Source organism: Molothrus ater, chromosome 6 (genome assembly GCF_012460135.2).
Source record: "Molothrus ater isolate BHLD 08-10-18 breed brown headed cowbird chromosome 6, BPBGC_Mater_1.1, whole genome shotgun sequence".
Lineage (NCBI taxonomy): Eukaryota > Metazoa > Chordata > Aves > Passeriformes > Icteridae > Molothrus > Molothrus ater.
In genome coordinates this window covers 46,539,978-46,546,953 of record NC_050483.2, presented here as the reverse complement: position 1 = coordinate 46,546,953, position 6,976 = coordinate 46,539,978, and the positions used below count along the sequence as shown (strand labels likewise).

At 39.3% G+C, this 6,976-nt stretch overlaps 1 protein-coding gene across 1 annotated transcript in view; it reads left to right on the top strand.

Annotated features, from left to right (window-relative positions):
* Positions 1-2,346: 2,346 nt before the first annotated feature.
* The window catches only part of FBLN5 (fibulin 5), a 54,299-nt gene continuing 49,669 nt past the window's right edge, over positions 2,347-6,976 (top strand). The window contains exon 1 of the mRNA XM_036385136.1: positions 2,347-2,799. The gene's annotated coding sequence lies outside the window, so the exon portion shown is untranslated. The remainder of the gene's footprint in view (positions 2,800-6,976) is intronic.

Genomic DNA, 6,976 nt, shown 5'->3' with positions numbered 1-6,976 from the left:
AAAATCTTCTACAGCAGAGATACAAAAGGCTTCAGTCCTTAAGTCCTAGAAGGTGAGCTCTGTTGAACTATGGAGAAAATCCTCATGGCTTAGAGGCTTCTTTTCTAGGGCTCATTCCACAGGGATATTGGTGAGGTTTGATGCTGGGTTACAAATCACCTGGGCTCTGTGTTCCAGGCAAGTACTTTTGTGCAGAAAAATATAGAACAACTTCATTATTTTGTTTCTTTCTTCCTTCTGTGAATGTTTCACAGACCATTACAAACATTCAAGCTTTGTTTTCATTGAATGATTAGTAGATATATTTTTTCCTCTAATTTTTCTTCTGTGTTGACTTTGTTCTTGATAACCGTTCCATATATAGTTGCCTTACCAGTTTCCCACATGAACATACGTGACTCATGTAGTCTGTCCTGTTGATTGTGTGGGTTTTTCACACAGCAGCATGAGGAAAAAAAGTCTTTGGAATTTATGAACAAGGTGCAGCAGCTGAAATTTTTCATTCTTTCATTTAACGTAATTGTTTTCTGTGGCTTTTGCAATGAGAAAAAGGTGTCTGATTCTCCTAGTTTTGGTCTAACAAGCTGTCAGTTATCTTTAGTTGTAAGGTTACAAAATTCTAGTAATAGATTTATTTTGCAAGCTTGATGTAAGGGGGGAAAAATGAAGGTTAGGGTTTTCCATTCTTCTCTTTAGACTTCCTAATTTTTTTGCTGTTCTTTGCTTATCCCACATTCCATGCACAGAGAAGGAAATAACTGCTTGATCTTTCTAGTTGCCACTGTAAAGGAATGCACAGTGTGGGGTTTGGGGGGTTTTTAAACTTTCCTGCATCACACCAGCCAGTCACCACAATAGAAATTCACACATTGTAAGGACCAGTGTAGAAATAACTGCGTTTTTTACCAAGTGCCAGTCCCCTGCATTTTATTATTGTTTCTTTTTGTCATTCTTGACTGTTTTGCATAAGTAGTTACCACTAAGGCACTCTGGACTACGTGTTGGAGTGACTGATGGCTAAAGCAGAAGAGACAGAATGGAAGATGCTTGCCTTGTAAGTATTTCACATTATTACATATCTCATGAAGACTTTTCAGTTAATTAAGGTCTTATTGTTTGTGTTGATATACTGCTGGGTTTTTGGTATTTTCATAGAATCATGAAAGGGCCTGGTTTGGGAGGGACCTTCAAGATCATCCAGTTCCAGCTCCCCTGTCCCCTTTCACTAGACCAGGTTTTTCAAAGCCCCATCCAGCCTGGCCTTCACCACTTCAGTGAGGGGATCCACAGCTTCTCTGAATAACCTGTTCCAATGTCTCACCACCTGCACATGGAAGAATTTATTTTTAGTTTCTAATCAAACCCTACCCTCCTTCAATCTATAGTCTGTGGGAAAAGTGAAAAAATACTATGATATTTGAATTATGGTCAACTATTATTAGAAGTTTTTGCCTGTTATTGATAGAAGAGAGCTTAGAAGCCATGTGGCATTGCAACAAGCAGTGACAGGCCACAGACCAATGGTATCAGGGAAACAATTTATACCCATGTTTTGTGTTTGTTAACAAAATGAGTGAGCTGACCCTTGTACCAACAAATTGGAATGTTCTGTCTCCCTTAGTGTAAAGGACACTCTTCAGAGAGCTGCCTGGATACTATTTGAATAATCAGCCACATTTGAATATTACCACAAAGGTAAAGGGAATCTTGGCAGTACCGTGTGGTTTACCCCAAGGTTTTCATTTTTGACATCAGATGCTGCCTGCATTTCCCCCCAGTGAATTTCTAGATGGTCATGCAAGGTGGATTGAATTGCAGCATGATCAGATATGGGAGTACAGACCAAGGAGGTTTTACAGATTTGAGGCAGCTAGGAATTATTTATTTCATGTCACTTATGAAATAGTAGCTATCAGCCAGCACTATAGTACAGCCACTTCTTATCTAATTTTTGTTGGAATAGTCCAAGGGGTTAGGAAAAAGAAGTGTTTAATATGCTCCAAGTGGTGCATGTTTTGTCATTTGGCAGCTTTCTGCTAAGGCTCTCCTACAAGGTGAGTAAAGTCAGATGGTGGATTTTTAGGTAGTAAAAACTGACCAATGGTATCTCCTGACTCCCTAGAATGGAAGCACTGTTAAACAACCCTCTGAGAACAGAATGCCCAAGAGTTATAATGCTTCAAATCTAACTTTTTGTAAATCAGGGGGTAGAGAGCTAAAGCTGTTTTAAAGTTTTGAAAATTATTTTGACCTTTTTAAGGCTGCAGAGAAAGACAGAAGCCCACATTAAGTTTGGTGGAGGCAGCTGGATTTTTAGAACTAAATAAAGCTACCCTCATTTGTACAACTTAGGTAGCCTGAATCCATGAGTTTCCTGTGCAGGTAGTGTAGTATGACCAAAAAAATATATTTAGCCTAAGCCACAAAGTGGCAACTGGATGTAAATAGAGCAACAGTTAGAGGTAGTAGCAGTTTGAGGAAAATCAGGGATAAGAAGTTGGATAAGAATATTAGTTCCTAAATGGGAGCAAGTATAAGAGATGCAAGCTGCAAACATTATTTCACAGAATCCATTAGGTTGAAAAAGACTTCTGAGATCATTGAGTCCAAGCTTTGACCAAACATATCTTGTCAGCTAGACCATGGCACAGTGTCATTGCTTGACAGCCCTTTCTGTGAAGAAATTCCTCCTGATGTCCATCCTGAACCTTCCCTGGGGCAGCTTGAGGCTGCTGTCCTCTCATCTGGTTGCCTTGGAGAAGAGATGCTGACTCCCAGCTGGCTGCATCCTCCTTTCAGGTAATTGTAGAGAGTAATAATGTCACTTTCTCAGGAGAATAGAGATCATGAGAGTGGTTCCAGACTGTTTGGGGGCAGATGTCCAAGAAGCTGCATAGAGAAAGGGAAATAAGGGATCCAGGTTTCAACTAGTCATGGAGAAAGCCAACCACAGATTGTAAAATTAGCCTTTATGTAAAACTGTTTCCTTATCTCCTGCAGTACTTTTCCTTCTTGTTATAAGAAGTCATGCTTTTGTTTGTAATAAAAGGGTATTTTCAGAATTACAAGCAAATTACCAAGTTGATTCTGGTCCTGTGCATGCCATAGCATGGATACAATGCTAAATTGTAGTAGGAGTAAAACTATAGTAAGGAAAGTGGTTTGAATGGTAGACTGGAGCATTGAAAAATAGTAATTAAAACTGAAACTTTTTCTGGAAATAGATTTGGAAAATATTTAGACTGCACTTCGCTCTACTCTTAAGTAGTGTGCGCCAATAAAAATGAAGGCAAACAGAACACTGCCTTATTTTTGACAATAGGAGCAGTAACAGATGTAACAGTTTTTCAGCTAACTTAGAGAAGGCTTATTATAAAACTACAAAAATTTGAGGAGTACAGGATTGTAAAGAAAATGAATGAGTCATAACTAGGATTGCCAGATCTGTCTGGACCCAGCTGCAGACTGAATAGCACATTGTCTGCAGAGTGCTCTGGATTAAGGAGCTGCAGAGTGCCACTGCAGGCAGAAGGGATGCAGGTGGTACCTCTGTCCTTACTGACTCTGAACAGAGTGTGCTTCCCAGAGCCTGCCAAGTAGGCAGGGCTGGAGATTCCAGGAGCCTGCTGCACTCTGATGTTCTTCTCCTGAACTGAATCAGTGCTTCCTACTGCCTTGTACTTAAATTGCCTGATGCTTTGCTGGCAACCTGAAGCCTTCACTGTCCTGGCCAAATGGGGCTAGGCAATCTAGTTCATAAAAGGAAAGATTTTCACTGGAAACGCAAATGGAGTTGGCTAGAGCTAGTTTCAAATGCATGGAACTAGAGTAAATGCAAAAATAAATCTCTACACCTCTATATGGAGCAGAGCTATTTTTCTGAGATATGTAGTTCTTAAGGATTTTCTCCAAGAAAATCTATGCCTAAAAGATCACCAAATCATTAAGGTTGGAAAAGACCCTTAAGACCATCAAGTCCAACCTTTGATGGATCATCACCACATCAACTAGACCATAGCACTAATGACACATCCAGTCATTTCTTAAACACCTCCAGGGATGGTGACTCCACCATTGCCCTGGACAGTCCATTCCAATGCTTAGTAACCTTTTCTATGATGAAATTCTTCCTCAATTTCACTCTGTGCTGTGCTACTGATCTCCAGGTATTTTTGGGCTTACTGTTCTGTATTTTATTGACCATTGTACATAAACTAATGAAATACAGGATTGTATTTGGTACTTTCACTTCTTCTGGCACCAAGGCACTTTTGTGAGAGATTGCAATTCAGATAAACAATTCAGCTGTTGCAAATGGTCATATTAAATTCAGTTAACGATACTTAATTTCTAAATGTCAAGTGAGTTCTGATTAATGGTTTTTCTTCATTTTCTTGATTTGTTCTACAACCTCTCCTGCTGGCATTTCAATTCAGACATATCCTCCCAAACTGGATTTGTTTTTACTTCTTTTTTTTCCCCTTTTTTCCCTTTTTTTTTTCTTTTTATTCCACTTTGGTAATCTCTTGAAGTTTCTCTAGCAAATGCAGATAAAGAAGAAACATTTCACTTTCTACAGTGATTTTATCTTTTCTAAGCACTATTTTTATACCTTGTTCATCTGTTGGCTTTGCAGACTGTTTGGCAGTTTTCCTGCTCTTGGTGTGTCTGAAAAAGAATTTATTATTAGCTTTTATGCTTCTTATGATTTGTTTCTCAAACCTTCTTGGCCTGACTTTCTGTTTTTCACATTTAACCTGTCAGAGTTTTTGGTTTTTTCTGTTTTCTTTATCTGGCACAATTCAACTTCTTGAGTCTTGTTATGGAACTGTAGACTGATTGATTTATCAGGCTCTGGCAATAAACTCCATTTGCAGTGCAAGTGCCTCTGTTGGAAGATGGGTCTAGTTCCACTGACTTTTCATATGGCTGCTTGAGGTTCTGGTACCCGACAGTTCCTGAATGGATGGGAGCCCTGGGCATGGCCAGGCTGCTTCTGAATGGGGAACTCCTGGTACTGCTCATTTCCTTCTGCTGTGGCAACCAGTGCAACTGAAGGCAAAAGCCAGCAGATTAAAAAAAAAAAAAACAAACAAAACAAAACAAAAAAACCAAAAACAAAAGACTGTGTTAGAAACTGCATCCTGTTTCAAGACTTTGTAAGCTCTGCAGCACATATAGCACAACTAGGAAATGGGAGTGCCTCCCTGTTCAGTGGAATTTCTGCGTTCAGCATGCTAAATTGCTGCCTTACAGCAGCCCTTGTTGCTGCAGAGCAGTGAATAATAAGTCTGAATACAAACAGACAACACACATCATGTTTACCACCCAGTTTCCCAGCCAATTCTTATGAATGGTATGGTTAGGTCACAAAAGTAAACAGGTAATTTGTGAAATGGTGTCATCCCTGCTGTGGGAATAAGTAAATTAAATGTAGTAGTTCTTACATCGAAGAAAAGTTTATAAATGTCTTCTGGGGTTAGGAAAGCAGTTGAGAAAGTATAAAACAGTCAAAATTATTTCTCTCCTTATAGGGAAACTTTCTGTTACTCCTGTGTTTGACTAACATATAACCTCAAAGATCTTAAGATAAGGAAAAGACCCAAACATGTGCCAAGTGTCTTATTGGAAAAAGAAGCCAGGAGTCTTATATTGTATTCATTCACCTATGAGAGTGAAGCATGTTTAAAAAGGGAATGTTTTCCACCACTTGGACAAAGAGAAGCTCTAGAAGAAAGGGTTGATGTCAAATATTTTCTACTCTGGCTTCATCACCAGGGTTCTGGCAGGTGCCCTTAAAAAATAGTGCACATACTTGTGAACATTCAAACACCCCTGTTGAGAGATGGCATTTCCACGGACTTGTTTGGGTTTATTCAGAACCCAAAGTGTTTTAATGGAAAACACAGAATATGCTCAATGCTACTGTGGCTGATCTTTTGCTCTGGATCAAAACAAAGTGAATTGCCAAAGCAGAATAAAAAGAAGAAAGGATGCCCAACTAAATCTGATTTTTAAAGAAACCAGCCTCAAACACAAAACCCACCTAAAATATATGTTCCATGTGGTGGAATAAAGTACCTGGGAGCTGAGGAAGCACAGAGGAAGCTGATGTTTTACTGGCACTGATGCCCAGCAGCCAGGGAAATCTGCCAGGTTAACCAGTAAAGGTGAACCACTGTCTCCAGTCAGCTGCTCTAAGATGCCACCTGATCCTGCCAGATGTGCCCAGTGTGGTGCTTGTGTTAGTAAAGGGCTTGGGAAACTGCAAAAGACTCAGCAGTCCTGAGGCATTTTAGCATAAAATAAATCAGTCCAGAATATTTCTAAGGAGGGTTTTAGTACATACTTCTAACTGTCTGGTCGTAATTGGAGCCCAATGGTTTATGTATCCCAGGCACTTGTGAAGACTGAATGTTGGCTTGCTGCAACAGTGAAACAGACTTTAGTCTTGGTCCAGAAGTATTAAGAGTTTTAGGTCTTTATTTATGGAAGGTCATTATTAGCTGAAACAGGCCATAAAGAATTTATGCTTGCTGTTAAAAGGAGCTGGTAAACATTTTGTCACAAGATTAAAGAGCATTGTTTTCAACCGCATTGTCTAGACCATTTGACAAAAATGCAGAGAAGGCTACAGCACAGTTTATGTACATGTCAATCTTATAAAATAAACAAAAACAAACTAAAATATCTGTCTAGTTTCAGGCAAAATGTGAACTGCAGTTACCAGAGCTATGCTGAGATTCAACAGAAAAAGTAAAATATGAACAGGGGGCTGGGGGACCTTGTTCTTGGATACTCAGAGCAACCAAGGGGGAGATGAGAGTTCTCAAGTGCATCTTTTGTCTTTAGGTAGAGGATGATGTTCCATACACTTTTTACAGGAAAATATTTTAAAAGTACAAATGTCAGTCATCTAAGGATTGAAAACTCAAGAAGAATGTTGCAGGCTGTTGCAAACTACTACCATGAATAA